Below are 16,116 nucleotides of genomic sequence, written 5' to 3'. Positions count from 1 at the left end.
TAGAAAAAAATATATACTCTTCCTTGGCACACATCAATGATCCAAAGACAAATTGCCAATGAGCATAATGTTAGTCTGGGTACTGTCATGCTATTTTAAAGAGGTTTAGGGAGACAGGTACCTTGTCTCCTGACAGAAAAGGAATATGTGGGCAAAAATGGAAAACTACACTTACTCAAGATAGTTTACAGGAGAGTGAGTACCCTATGTTTGCAAATCAACAGCTGAGAAGACTTCTTTCACCCACCTTCAACAATCTCCTTATCACCCAGCTAAAAATATGTTCTGGGGTTGTGTTTTACACATGATGGTCCAGAATCACTTGTGCTTGTTGACGGTGTGATGAAAAGTGATCAATACATAAAAGTATTGGAGAAAAGAGTGGTCCCACAGATCCAGAAAGACAAACAACTCATCTTCAAGCAGGATCATGCTCTATGTAACACTTCAAAAAAGTGAAAGAGTTCCTCAAAAATCACAACATCCAATTGTTTCAGTGGCCAGGTAACTTTCCTGACATTAACCTAATAGAAAATTTGTGGGCCATAGTGAATCGGAAAATTAAATTTTGATACAAAGGATAAGTTAATACAATCTATTGTAAAAGTATGGTTTTGATAATAAAAATATGTTCTGCATTGGTGGAGCCTATGCCTAACCAAATTAATTAACTTTTTAAGACCAGAGCAGCACATATAAATTATTAGGTAAAGTTGGATTTCATTTTTGTACTGATTTACTTGTGAAATTAAAATTTTTCTTCAAAATGTTAGTGTTCAGATTAGTTTGTTCACTACTGTACGTAATGATGTCGCACAACATGTGACATCTAAATTTATAGCAGAATATTTGAACATAGTAAAGTTACATGAATTTTTATATGCTAAATCTCAATAACATTAAAAAAAAATGATGTAAACATATTTTTAATCAGAATTTAAATGACAATTTCTTGTAAAAGGAACTGATATCCAGAATTATGTATGGGAGCAAAGATGACCTATTAAGTTTCTCAGTATGAATTCCCAAATTGCATAAAATTAAATATATATATTAGGTTGGCAAATAAGTTCCTTCGGTTTTGGAATGAAAGACATTTTATTTAATATATATAAATACATACTAGTCAGTTATATATTGACCCTCTTTATCAATGACCTCTTGCCATCTGTCCACCAACTTCATTATGCTGCATTCATAAAACTCCTGAGGTTTACTGGCGAAAAACTAATCCAGGTGTCTTTTGACAGCCTCCTCATTAGCAAAAGTTTTCCCGTTCAAAGAATTCTGCAATGATCGGAATAAGTGGTAATCAGAAGGTGCCAGGTCTGGTGAATACGGAGAATGTGGCAAAACATCCCAGCCAAGATGTAGCAATTTACTCCAGGTTGTTAACGATGTGTGGGGTCTGGTGTTGTCGTGATGTAATGCAACTCCTTTCCAATTTGCCAATTCAGGACGTTTTGTGCTAAATGCAAAGGCCAGTCGCGTTAACTGTATGCAATAGACAGTTGAATCAATCGTTCTGCCTGATGGTAACACCTTCATAATCCCACCATACAGAGAGCATGATCTTCTTCGGGTGCAATCCTGCTTTCGAGGTTGTTTGCGGCGGCTCACTCTTGTGTCCCCCCATGATCTTTTACATACCACTTTATCGTACATGACCCATTTTTTATCTCTGGTAATCATCCGCTTCAAAAATGGATCATTTTCTTGGCGATGTCGCAGCGAATAACAGATGGATATGCGAGTAGTTATATTGGCCTCAGTCAGTTCATGTGGCACGCAAACACTTAGTTTTGAAACATATCTCAGCTTGTGCAAATGATTTTCAACGCTTCTATAGAATATGTTCAGTACCGCAGCAATCTCCCGCACTGTTTGTGATGAATTTTTGTTGACGATATCCTTCACAACACTCGATTCAACCTCCGTTGTGGGACCAGAGCAAGACACATCACTGACGTCGAAATCTCCAGAACAGAATATGGCAAACCACTTTACGCGTTCTGTTAAGGCACCATCCCCATATAAGCTGCATATTTTTTATGGGCCTCCATAAAAACCACAAAATATGCCAGTAATGTACGTTATTTCCTTCCATTTCTAAATATATGTTACACACATAAAACTGAAGTAGGCCGAATGAAAATTCACTGAAAGGCCACCTTTCAATAGCACAATAGCATTCACAGAGCAACAACAGGGACAGGCAAAGCGGCATAAACTTGTACTAACACATAAACAGATCGAACTTATTTGCCAATCCAATATACACACACACACACACACACACACACAGTCATCCCTTGATCGGGGTTCCATTCCATCATTCAGGACATTAGTCGGTTCGGACACAAGTTGATACATCAAGTCAACGACCAAAGCTGTATAACTGAGAGGAGACCTCCACATAGCCTTTAAAGGAATGCTGAGAACCGATCAGGGCTTCTGACCTAATGTCCAATCCTCACCTTCTCGTGGTGCACCCTGTTGGGTATCTACCTGGATACTGAACGAACGAGGATGGGCTGGAAATTCGGGATTTAGCAGACCAAATTGTATTCTTATTGGTTAAACCAAAATAAAAAATGATGGTAGGACATGACAAAATTTCATGCTGGCTGGGGCGTCGCCGGGTTAAACAAGTTGGGACAAATCTGAAAACAAACCCCAACTCAACATCATCAGAGTTAAAGATTGGTACCATCAACATAAGAAGCCTGAATGGCAAAGAAATGGAGCTAGCTGAGGAATTAGATAAGTACCAGATCGACATAATAGGGGTGACTGAAACAAAAAAGACAAAAACTGGTGAGATCTTTCTGAGCAATAAATACAAAATGTTACATTCAGGCAATGACAATCAAGGAAAAGAAGGAGTAGCCATAGTATTCAACACAAAATACGAGGCTAATCTTCTTGAATGGTAAGAAGTGTCAAGTAGAGTGATGTGGGCAAATATGAGAATGGGGAACTGGACAACGAGACATATTTGAGCCTATGGCCCCACAGAAGTTTCTACTAAGGTAGAAGTGGAGGAATTTTTTGAGGCTTTAGAAAAAGCAACTGACACAATGCAAAAGGAAAAGTTGGTCCTTGTTGGGGTTCTAAATAGCAGAGTAGGAAATGATTGTCAGACATAAAAGTATTTTGGGAAAATTGGGAGAAAAGAGCAAAGCTAATAATAATGGCAAATATTTGTTAATTTCTGCTCAGGACATGGACTGGTTATTACTAACACCATGTTCCAATATAAAAATGTGCACAAATTCACATGGAGAGAAGAGGCAAGGAATAAGAAAAGTCTCATTGGCTATGTTATTGTTGATAGTGCTGTTTTCTCCCTGGTGCAGGACACCAGAGCGTACAGAGGATTTGAAATTGGAATTGATCACTATTTAGTTTTGAGCAGAATAAAATTGAATTTCATATTGAAAAGAATAACATGTAAAAAGTTTTAAAGCAAATAAAAGTTGAGCAGCTCTAAGATGTGAACTGCAGACTAAAATACACAAAGATTATTGAAGAAAAAATGAAAGAGTTTGAGAACAGGAACCAAACCTTGGAGATTCAGTCGCCAGCCTTGAAGAAAACCCTGATTGAATCAGCAGGAGAGAGGCATGTGGTGAGGTTGTCTGCAAGGATAGAAAAATCAGAACTCCATGGTGGACACAGGAAGTTAAAGAGGCAGTGAAGGAAAAGAAGAAAGCATATCAAAAGTTCCTGGCAAATAAGTCAGCTTGTGCACTTATAGAATACAGAGACAAATGGAAGAATGCTAAACACTGTGTAAAACTAGCTAAACAAAAGTCATGGGAGGACTTTGACAAGAATATAGAAAATAAATATCAAGAAGGTGCAAAAATATTCTGGAGGTTTTTGAAGAAGCTTAGGAATGGAGGATAGAGTACTGTAAAAGTAGTTAGAGATGATAAAGGTGACATGAAAACGGGAGAAAAAGATATCCTTGAAGTATGGAGTAATTACTTTGAAAAACTGCTAAATGAAACAAGCAGTGATGACAGTACAGTGGTAAAAAACACTGACCAGGCATGCAGTCAGGAATACATATCCATACTTGAAGTAGAAAAAGCCATCAAAGGCTTGAAATGTGGAAAGGCAGCAGGAGTAGATGATATTCGACCAGAAATGCTGAAGTATGGTGGTATTAAAGTCTTACAGTGGCTGCACTGCATAGTTCAGAAAGCCTGGACAGAGGTACGAATTCCCGATGATTGGAGCAGATCTCTCATAGTATCCATATATAAAAAGGGAAATAAAACTGAATGTGAGAATTACAGAGCTATTTCCCTACTGAGTGTTCCTGTCAAGATCTATGCAAGTATACTTGAGAAAAGGTTGAGAAGAATTGTGGAAGAAAGGCTTGGTGAAGAACACGCTGGATTCAGGCCAAATAGAGGCTGACAGGATCAGATCTTCACTTTACAACAAATAATTGAGAAAGCATGGGAATATAACAAAGATCTGTATTTATGTTTTTGTCGATCTGGAAAAGGCATATGATAAGGTGCCAAGAGAGAAGCTGTTCAATACGCTACAGTTATATGGTGTCAATGGGGCATTATATCAAGCAATACTTAAGTCTTTATTTGAGTTGTAAGTCAGCAGTTAGAATTGATAGAAGTACATGAAGATGGTTTAATGTTAAATCTGGTGTTAAAACTGCAGAAAATATTTCTGCAAGACCCTTCACTGTGAATTGTTTAATTACCTCTCCTTGTTTCTCTTTTTCTTTTTCCTTTTCTCATTCTTCCTCTTCTGCAACACTCCGTTCCTCCAGTTTGACCAATTCTTCGTTGGTGAACTTTTCAGGTGCACTTCCTATGAGTTGAACTATGTCGACATCATTCACTTCGAGATTCAGGTTGTTTGCTAGGCCCTCTACTTCTTCACTTAATTTACAAAGTTCTTCATTTTTTTAAAATCTTCCAAAATCGTGCACAATCCTTTTTTGTCTTTTTTTCATATGCCACTCATACATTGAGAGACCACTTTGTCCTAAACTAAAACAATATTTTTAATAACACGATAAATATTGAATGCTTTCCAGAATTGCATGAGAGTCTAGTCATTTCCTTCATCAGCAGAAATGGCTTGTGAAAAAGTTCTCCGTAGATAATAAACCTTAAACACTGCTAGAACTCCCTGATCCATCGGTTGGATCAATGAAATAGTGTTTCGAGGGAGAAACACGACCTTGAACTTGAAGATCACGGATATAAAACGGATGAACTGGAGCATTATCTAAAATTAATAAAATTTTTAATTCTAAATTTCTTTCACAGAATAGTTTTCCATTTCACTAGTATAACAGTTGATTAAGGCATCCACGAACAATTTTTGAGTCATTCACAACTTCTTTTATATCCACTAATGAACTGGAAGAGTATGTATTACCCCCTAACAGAATCGTAACATGGTCTTCAAAAGCTTTGAAACCAGGCATAGATTTTAGCATTTTGTGGATGAATTGTCAGTTCGGTCATTTTTTCCGAAACAAGGTCTCATCCATATTAAACATTTGCTGTGGCAAATAATTTTCCTCCAAATAATTTTATCCGATTTCTCCACAAACTCCTTGCCAGCCTCATGAACCAATCGGAAGAAGTGTCGAATTTGTAGTCGGATCCTACTCTCTCCTTCAAAATGTTGAAGAGACTTAGTGCCTTAACGGTTATGGTCATAGAGCTAAGAGATATGTGATTATGGGTTCAGGTCCTCTATGAATGATGGAAGTTGGACCTTGTCATTGCTTCGTCACTATTGTTAAACTTGCGACTTTGTTTTAACATCAATTGCCCGCCTCTTTTTCTGTGATTCTTCACTAGGTTTTCTAATTGGGTATGTAGGGGATCATGTTGCACAAAATATTGCGAAATATTTAACGATAAATACACAAATAATATATTTTTTCAAATACAAAATCAACAGAGGAACTGTTGAAGTCAAGTGCCGACTGCCGAGGGAGGTTGCCACTGAATGTGCTGTTGCCTGCATTGTTGCTAAATAAAAACCTTGTTACTTTACGCTTGCATGCGTCTTGTTCGAAAGTATAGTCGAAAATGTTATTTATTCCATTATGGGATCACGAACGTGTCTTCGAAAGGAAGTAACTCGAACAAACGCAAGTCGAGGGATGACTGTATATCTAAACAAATGAAAACATTTATACTGCAAGCTACTAATACTCAATATTCACAATAATACACCTGCTTTAAGTCTCATGGATAAAAATTTATTTTAAAAAATTACTAACCATTACATGGCTGGCAGCTGCTGTTATTCGATGACAATATCAGATGATATAGCCTGTAAAATACCGCACTTTCCAGCAGTAAAATTCCACATCTTGTTCATCATTAACCAATTTTATTGCAGCCAGAATTTTGGGTGATAAAAGTTGAAGTAAGAATCTGTTGATGTGTTTCTTAATAGTTGGAGGTTGTAGTCTTTGGAGAAAACAATGAGGAAGGCTGTTATTCCAAAGAGGTAAATGGAAAAGAAAGAGAAATTGGTTCAAGTAGGTTTGAAGGAAAATGCAGGGATACTATCTAGATTGATGAAAAAAACTGTTCATTAAAATACCTGTGAAGACATAAGCCAGAAATAGATGTCTTTAAGAAAGGATTTATATATGCTGGCCTGGATGTTCAAGTGGAGAGCATGCCCACAGGTTGTGGGTTCGAATTCCATCATAGGAATGGATGTTTGTAAAAGCTTAATCAGACAAGCTTGTCTTAAAAAAAAAAAAAAGAAAAGAAAAGAAAAAAAAAGTGACTGGAGTAAATCTGTGAGAGAGGGAGGGATAAAGATGATCATCAGCTGTCCTCTTCTGGATAAGATCAAACATATTTTTAGGAAGAATTTTGGTATGTCACCCCAAGTGTGGGAACAATATTCCATGGATGAGAAGATATATATACAGTACAAATGTTCTATAAGTAAATAGTAGTGCCTTGAATAGAAAAATGATAGAGATTAGAAGCATAAGTCTGCCTAACTTGAGAGAAATCTGATCTTGTCTGGAGAACTGGATATTGCTGACATTAAGAGGAAGAGCAGCAAGTTCTTTCTTGCCAGAAGTTAGAAATGCATTTTAGTAGTAATGGAGTTCACAAGGCTGAAGACATCCTTGTGAAGTTAGGTGGCCTCATACAGGGGTGGTAGGATTTTTTTCTGCTGAAATCTGAAATGATCTATGAACTTTTCTAAGCATTACAGTCAGTAATGGAAATAGGATTCCTTCATTGCTTTGCAAGAACTTTGCTAGTAGACATACACATGTAATTAATCCTCTAAACAAGACTGTTTGATTCCTCATTTACCCTGCCTTATGACAATCTGCTCATACAACACTTTACAGTTATGAACAGTGCCCATTTATATGATTGCAAATCCACTCACACAACAATTTTAGCAACATGACTCCCATGAATCAAATGATGTGCAGTTTGCATGAACTATTTGTTTATGACATCATTGCCCATTATCTCTCTTTGTGATTTGGTATTTCACTGAATTATAAACTGGTTATAACTATTACATTTACGGCTATTTTGCCTGCTTCTGTTTAGGAGTGCCCCTGTTTAAATGTCATTGGCTTTTTACTCACGGGTTCTTAGGGCATTGTAGATGTATATTTACCAATAAATATATGTAGCTTAAAGGAAGAGAAATTTGCACATACCTTCTTCTAGGTGCTGTGACTTTTCTTCTTTCTGCGTTGTCCAAACTATTGTGTGTGTGTGTGTGTGTGTGTGTGTGTGTGTGTGTGTGTGGAGGGGGGGGGATTAGACAATGTGGGAAAATTAAAATAGAATGGGAAAAACCCGTTTTTTTTTGAATAACATATATTATAAGGGATGGGTGGAGCGTTTTTTTATATTTATATAGGATGGGAAAGGGTGAAAGGGGTTAAAAACAGCAACTGATTTTTAGAGGGGGGGGAAGGGGGTTGACGGGGTGCGGTCTGTTTTGATTATGCTTCATCGTCATCTGAACACATGGAGGAAGTGTGGCTGAACACATGGAGGAGGTTTGTTAAGAGGAGTAACATGGGAGTTTTCCCAGAAATAATATCCATAATATCCTGTTTATAACTATTATTTTATTTTATTGTTATTAATAATGGTAGATAAAAAGTAAGGGATGCTGTTGCTTTCATTGAAAAGAAGACTTGTAAACCTATTAACATTACATGCTAATATTAAAACCATTAAATTTTGTGGTGATGGCGCATCAAACACTAAGATTGGCTACAGGCTGAACTTGCCTTGACCTACCATTGTTACAGTTGTTAAAAACAGATATTCTTAGTGAATATCTTTGCTCTTAGTGAAGTGAAAACTGCTATAGTAGTTAATACTACAGTTATCTATAAACAAGGCCATCTTATTGCTGAAATGGAAGAACTTTTAATTGTGTAGATCGATGACCAAACTGGTTGGCGTGTTCCCTTAAACCAAGCTATTCAAAATAACTTTTTTGTGAAAATTATTCTAAATTTTATGATTGCATATCTGACATAAATGCTTTATTTAAGTCACACTATCACATATATGACTCCTTAAACATGTTATTAAACCACTACATGCAATTAAAAGTGAAACATTCGTTTTTTCACTTGCAGATACGATATACAATGAAATTTGTTATATGACAGTGATGTTAGGTCACAGTATGAGTATGTTCTGAGGCAGCATTTCCCAAACTTTTTCTACGATGGAACGCTTCACAAATCCTGACATTTTCACGGACCAGCTTAGTTATTTTGTAATGTATTAATTAATAATTAATTGTTAATTTAGCTGATTTTTATTAATTAAACATCAATTAAACATAAACATCATTAAATTAATGCCTGATTTTCATTGACATATCCCATTCTCATTAACAACAGTCTCAGATAACGACGTACTTGGTTAACGACGAGTGGCTATAAGAAAAAAATCTCTTGGTTAACGACTCTCGATTATGTGAACCTCTATCTGATCTAAAAACCGGAATTTTCCGATCGCACTCGGCCACGTGCGGGAAGACATTGTCGAATAGAGAACAGCAAAGCAGCATTGCTATGAAGCTCAGATATGTTTGACCCATCATAGCCAGCTGCTTATGTTTTCCGTTTATTGTTTCTTTTCTTGTAGTGTACTGTGCTTTATTTTAAAATTTGTGGTTATAAATGCATTTTACGATGAAAATGAGTATTTAAGCATTTATTTTTTATGTGCTGGTTCATATAGACAATAAGTCAGCGGGTGCGTCTCACTGTTCGTTCACCATCAAAAGGCTAAATCAAATCTCATCTGTATAATAATCGTTGTATCTATAAGCTACTAATCAGTGTATGTTACGGTAAGTGCTGTATCTAATATCGTCACCTTACAAGCAAAATGCACTAAGTCAAAATTTGCAGGTTTCAAATTTAACTGTTAACTTTTATTTCAAAAAGTTTTTTATTTGAACTTTTACTTTTTTTTTCAGGTGACGATATGTTCTTTGTATCCCTTGTCTTAGTGTTGTACAATTTGTAATAATACCGTATTTTGTGTATCTTTTTTTTTATAGAGTGAATTTTTTTACCGTGACAAAATGGGTCCCAAAAAGAAGGCTGGTGAGGGAAAAAAAAAAAAGAAAAATTTTCTCTATTGAACAGAAGAAAGAAATAATAGCAAAACATCATGAAGGTGTGAAATTTATGCAGCTAGCTCAAATATATGAAACCAGTCATTCTACAATATCAACCATTTTGGCTAAGAAAGAAGAACTTATAATAGCTAAGGTTGTTAAGGGAACTTCAAGGTTGAATGTCAGAGGGCTTCTTTTTGAGCAAATGGAAAATCTATTACTAATTTGGATCAAAGAAAGAGAAATGGCAGGCGATACTACATCTCAAAATGCAATCTGACAGAAAGCTAAACAGATTTATCAATTTTTGAAAAAAAAGACTTCAAGATCAAGTTCTGAGGTAGATGATGATTTCAAAGGTAGCAGAGGTTGGGTTGACAACTTAAAAAAAAGAACAGGAATTCATAGTGTGGTCAGACACGGAGAGGCATCTAGGTGCTGACAAAGCAGCAGCAGATAAATTTGTCAATAGCTTTACAAGAATTATAGAAAAAGGAGAATACCTACCTCAACAAGTCTTCAATTGTGATGAGACTGGGTTATATTGGAAGAAAATGCCCAACAGGACATTTATCACAAAAGATGAAAAAACACTTTCTGGGCATAAACCAATGAATAACATTGGTTTAGGATAACATAGGATAACATTGCTTTTAGCAGCAAATGCAAGTGGAGACTGCAAGGCAAAACCAATGTTAATCTACCACTCAGAGAATCCCCGAGCATTCAAAAACTTCAATGTCTCTAAATCCAATCTCTGTGTTTTATGGAAGTCTAACAGCAAAGCCTGGGTCACAAGAATAGAATTTAAAGACTGGATTCTATCAGATAATTAGATTTTATCAAGGTGATTTTTCTTCCTCCCAAGACTACATCTCTGATTCAACCTACAGATCAGCTGATAATCGCAAATTTTAAAAAAACTTTACACAAGGGCAATTTTTACCAGGTGCTTTGAAATGTGTGAGGCTACCAACATAACCTTAAGACAATTTTGGAAGGAAGAATTCAACATTGTCATAGAAATTAGGCTAATTGTAAAGGCTTGGCAAGAAGTAACAATGAAATGTCTCAAAGCAGCATGGAGAAAACTGTGTCATTCCTTTGGTAATGAAGAAACTTCAGATGAAGGACACAAATTGGTAAAGGATATTGTGGCAAACTGCTCATGACCTTAACTTGGAAGTAGAGGAAGAAGATGTTGAAGAATTATTGGAGATGCAGGACCAAGAACTGACTACTGATGAGCTAAAAGAACTTTTCAAGCAGCAATGTGAAGAAAAGGAAATGGAAATTTCATCTGAAGATGAGGATGGAGAGAAAGAACAAATTATGACTGCTGAAATCAAAAATGTTGCTACGAAATGGAATCAAAACAAATCTGAGGTTATCAGAACTGCAGATCTATTTAATGAACAGTCCATGCAGTTTTTCAGAAATATTTTAAAAAAGAGGCAGAAGCAAACAACCCTAGACATGTTTTTTACAGGTCCGTTTGTCAAAAAATTCCGAAGTGAGCCCCAATTGTCCTTCTGGTGAAGATTGATAATCAAAAACTGCTTTCATGAACAATTCATTTTATTAAGGTTAAATTTTTTGTAGCAAATACATATACTGTATAATAAATAAATGATATTTACCATATTTTTATGACATTTTAAAAGAGTTTTATCTGCATTTTTAATATGTACTATGGTTGTGGAGAGGAGCCGGAACAAATTAATCGATTTTCAATTAAATCTTACGGGGAATCGCGCCTTGGATAACAACGGTAATCCTGGAACGGATTACCGTCGTTAACCAAGGCATCACTGTATTATTATAAGTACTTACGAGTGAATGCAGACTTTTTCTCCTGTGTGCTGGTAGTTTTCCCTTCCTTTTGTACATCCTGGAGATTGCTTTGTAGGATGGTGATGGATGACTCACTATCTGTTGCGTCACAAATACTTTCAATAAGAGATTTCTTAAAACCAAAATTAAACAAAGTCCCTTGTCTCTAATTCATATTAAAATTTAAATCTTTGGGCCTATTACTTTTAAAAAATTCCGGCACTACAGTTTCGAAACTTTACAATACGAACCCTACAATACGAACTTGTGATGAAAGTATTCAGTATTACTAGATTTGAGAACCAGATAAAGACTACCTTGATCTTCAATTTTAGTGGAAACATTTTCTTTATACTTCCTTGCTGATTGGTCACTAACAATTTGCAACACAGATGTCATTTCCTTTAGTTTTGAGAACAGAGGATACAGTGCCCATTATTATAATCCGCTTGCAAGCAATTTTTATGACCAGTCATAAACAGCAGTATTCCCTTTCCCAAATGTTGAAAGGTTTCGATGTGTGAAAATTAATGATACACAGATGTTATTAGGCGTTCTGGGTCTGAGCTTTTCGACATATTCATGAATATTATTCTCAGAATATTTCCACTATAAAATATTTATTCATGAAATGAATAAAAATTCACTTATAAAAAAAATGCTTATTTATTCATTAAAAATGCTTTTCCCAAACACAGTTTGGGAAAATCCTCTACAGTTTTTGTAGAACCCTAGAGTTCTGCAAAACACAGTTTAAGCCACATTGATTTAGAGTACTATATTTAAGTTTGAAGTTGCTATCATAGAAAGGATAGTGATGTGCTAGAGAGGTGCAGAAATGCAACACTGATATCAGGAATGAGTGGCTACTCTTATAAAGGTTTCAATGCAAATAACAGGCTATTTGAGTTGAAGTCCATAAAGCTGTTAAGGAAATATACAAGGTTGAATAATAAGGATATTTTTACATTTTCCCAGAAACCAGATACCAGATTCAATTCTTGCTACAGAACAGTTGTAGGAAGTACAGGTGTAGTTTGCTAGTGATATTTTTTTTTTTTTTTTAGAATAGCATTCTGCCAATTTGACTCCACAGTAGTTTGGCATAATAGTGAGCAAGTGCGTTATATTGGTGTTTGCTATGCTGAGAGTTGACAATGTTAAACTAATAAAGAAATCAGTGACTATACCTCAGAAAGTATGCATTATACTTTCATATACTTCATATATATATATATATATATATATACACACACACACGCACAGATTTAAGGAGACACTCAAATCCTTCACCTTGGAGGTTGGGACTGTGCATATATTCACTGCAGTGTACCATGACGTAGAGTATCCAACCTGAAATTTCCTAATTTGATCTACTTTCACTAAAAACACACCACTTCATTCTACCAAATTTATATGCTGTCTCTATCACTCAACTAATGCCAACAACCACTCTAAACTCTTCAATCACCTTACCTGACCTAATGTCCAATCCTCACCTTCTCATGGTGCACCTTGTTGGGTATCTACCTGGATACTGAACAAACGAGGATGGGCTGGAAATTCGGAATTTAGCAGACCAAATTGTATTCTTATTGGCTTAAACCAATATACAAAATGATGGCACAACAGGACAAAATTTCAAGCCGGCTGGGGCGTCGCCCGGTTAAACAAGGCCCCCGTTGTTTTTACCAGGGATCCAGGGCAAACAGCGAAAAGTCAGCTACTGGAACAAATCTGAAAACACACCCATACTCAACATCACCAGAGTTAAAGATCGGTACTATCAACATAAGAAGTCTGAATGGCAAATAAACGAGCTAGTTGAGGAATTGGATAAGTACCAGATCGACGTAATAGGGGTGACTGAAACAAAAAAGACAAAAACTGGTGAGATCTTTCTGAGCAATAAATACAAAATGTTATACTCAGGCAATGACAATCAAGGAAAAGAAGGTGTAGCCATAGTATTCAACACAAAATACGAGGCTAATCTTCTTGAATGGCAAGAAGTATCAAGTAGAGTGATGTGGGCAAATATCACAACGGAGAACTGGACAATGAACTTATTTGTGCCTATGGTCCCACAGAAGGTTTTACTAAGGTAGAAGTGGAGGAATTTTTTGAGGCTTTAGAAAAAGCAACTGACACAATGAAAAAGGAAAAGTTGGTCTTTGTTGGGGATCTAAATAGAAGAGTAGGAAATGATTGTCAGACATAAAAGTATTTGGGGAAAATTGGGAGAAAAGAGCAAAACTAATAATAATGGCAAATATTTGTTAGATTTCTGCTCAGGACATGGACTGGTTATTACTAACACCATGTTCCAATATAAAAATTGTGTACAAATTCAGATGGAGAGAAGAGGCAAGAAATAAAGAAAGTCTCATTGACTATGTTATTGTTGATAGTGATGTTTTCTCCCTGGTACATGACACCAGATTGTACAGAGGATTTGAAATTGGAAGTGAACATGTCATTCTTTTCATATTGAAAAGAATAACATGTAAGAAAGTTTTAAAGTGAATAAAAGTTGAACAGCTCTCAGATGTGAACTGTAGATTAAAGTACACAAAGATTAGTGAAGAAAAAATGAAAGAGTTTCAAAACAGGAACCAAACCTTGGAGATTCAGTGGCAAGCCTTGAAGAAAACAATGATTGATTCAGCCAGAGAGGCATGTGGTGAGGTTGTCTGCAAGGATAGAAAAATCAGAACTCCAGGGTGGGCACAGGAAGTTAAAGAGGCAGTTAAGGAAAAGAAGAAAGCATATCAAAAGTTCCTGGCAAATAAGTCAGCTTGTGCTCTTAGAGAATACAGAAACAAATGTAAGAAAGCTAAACAGTGTGTAAAACTAGCTAAACAAAGTCATGGGAGGACTTTGGCAAGAACATAGAAAATAAATATCACGAAGGTGGCAAAATATTCTAGAGGTTGTTGAAGAAGCTTAGGAATGGAGGAAAGAGTGCTGTAAAAGGAGTTAGAGATGATAAAGGTGACATGAAAACGGGAGAAAAAGATATCCTTGAAGTATGGAGTAATTACTTTGAAAAACTGCTAAATGAATCAAGCAGTGATGACAGCACAGTGGTGAAAAACACTGACCAGGCATGCAGTCAGGAATACATATCCATACTTGAAGTAGAAAAAGCTATCAAAGGCTTGAAATGTGGAAAGGCAGCAGGAGTAGATGATATTTGACCAGAAATGCTGAAGTATGGTGGTATAAAAGTCTTACAATGGCTGCACTGCATAGTTAAGAAAGCCTGGAGAGAGGAACGAATTCCCGATGATTGGAGTAGAGATCTCATAGTACCCATATATAAAAAGGGAAATAAAACTGAATGTGAGAATTACAGAGATATATCCCTACTGAGTGTTCATGGTAAGATATATGCAAGTGTACTTGAGAAACGGTTGAGAAGAATTGTGGAAGAAAAGCTTGGTGAAGAACAAGCTGGATTCAGGTCAAATTGAGGCTCTCAGGATCAGATCTTCACTTTACGTCAAATAGTGGAGAAATCATGGGAATATAACAAAGATCTGTATTTAAGTTTTGTCGATTTGGAAAAGGCATATGACAAGGTGCCAAGAGAGAAGCTATTGAATGTGCTACAGTTATATGGTGTCAATGGGGTATTATATCAAGCAATACTTGGTGTTTATTTGAGTTGTAAGTAAGCAGTTAGAATTGATAGACGTACAGGAAGATGGTTTAATGTTAAATCTGGTGTGAGACAAGGAGGTACATTATCTCCTCTGTTACTGATTATCTATATGGATCACGTTATGAAGGAAAGTGGTATTAAACATGATATCAAAATTGGAGATGTTAATGCCAGCTCTTTGTTTTATGTGGACGATGTTACTTCTAAATAAATCTGCTACAAATCTGCAAGATTCTCTGACTAAATTGAATAACTGTTGTAACAGATATGTTATGAAGGTCAGCAATAAAAAGACAAAGACAATGAAAATAGGCAGAATCATTGAAAATGTAAACTGTGTTGTGAATGGAGAACCTGTGGAACAAGTAAAACATTTCAGCTTCTTGGGCACGATTTTTAATGAAGATGGTAAATTAAATATAGAAATGGACAACAGAATCAACAAAGCTGGTATGGTAGGAAGTAAATTGAATAAATTCATATGGAATAAGAGAGAAATTAGTTGGAACACTAAATTTGCAAGACAGTGTTCAAACCAGTTTTAACTTATGGATCTGAGAGCTGGGTCAGAAGTAAAACACTTGACCAAAGACTAGAGACCACAGATATGAGAATCCTGAGAAAGATTATAGGCGTGAACAGATGGCATAAATGGCAATATTATATTAAAAATGAGGATATTAGGAAAGAAATTGACATTGTCAGCATCCAGGAATGCTTTAGCAGAGCTAATCTCATGTGATATGGTCATTTAAACCGAATGGGCGAGGAAAGATTGGCAAAACAAGTGTTCTCTGCCAATTTGAAAGGAAAACGACCCAGAGGAAGACCAAGATATAGGTGGATTGATACGGTACAAAGTGCCTTAGACGAGAGAAATATAAGATCTGGTAATGTTGGGGTCTTGACAAGTAACAGACTGATTTGGAGGAAAATTGTAGATAGGAAGTTAGTAATGATGT

General features: G+C 36.0%; 1 protein-coding gene across 3 annotated transcripts in view; it reads right to left on the bottom strand.

Moving 5' to 3' along the window:
- Window positions 1-16,116, bottom strand: part of lili (LMBR1-like protein lilipod) — a 434,111-nt gene that overhangs the window by 179,978 nt on the left and 238,017 nt on the right. The gene's annotated exons all lie outside the window — the stretch shown is intronic.

This window comes from Typopeltis vanoorti, chromosome 10 (genome assembly GCF_054136105.1).
Source record: "Typopeltis vanoorti isolate ZY-2024b chromosome 10, IOZ_Tvanoo_1.0, whole genome shotgun sequence".
NCBI lineage: Eukaryota > Metazoa > Arthropoda > Arachnida > Uropygi > Thelyphonidae > Typopeltis > Typopeltis vanoorti.
Note: the sequence above shows the minus strand (reverse complement) of the source record. Positions and strands in the feature narration are given on the sequence as shown.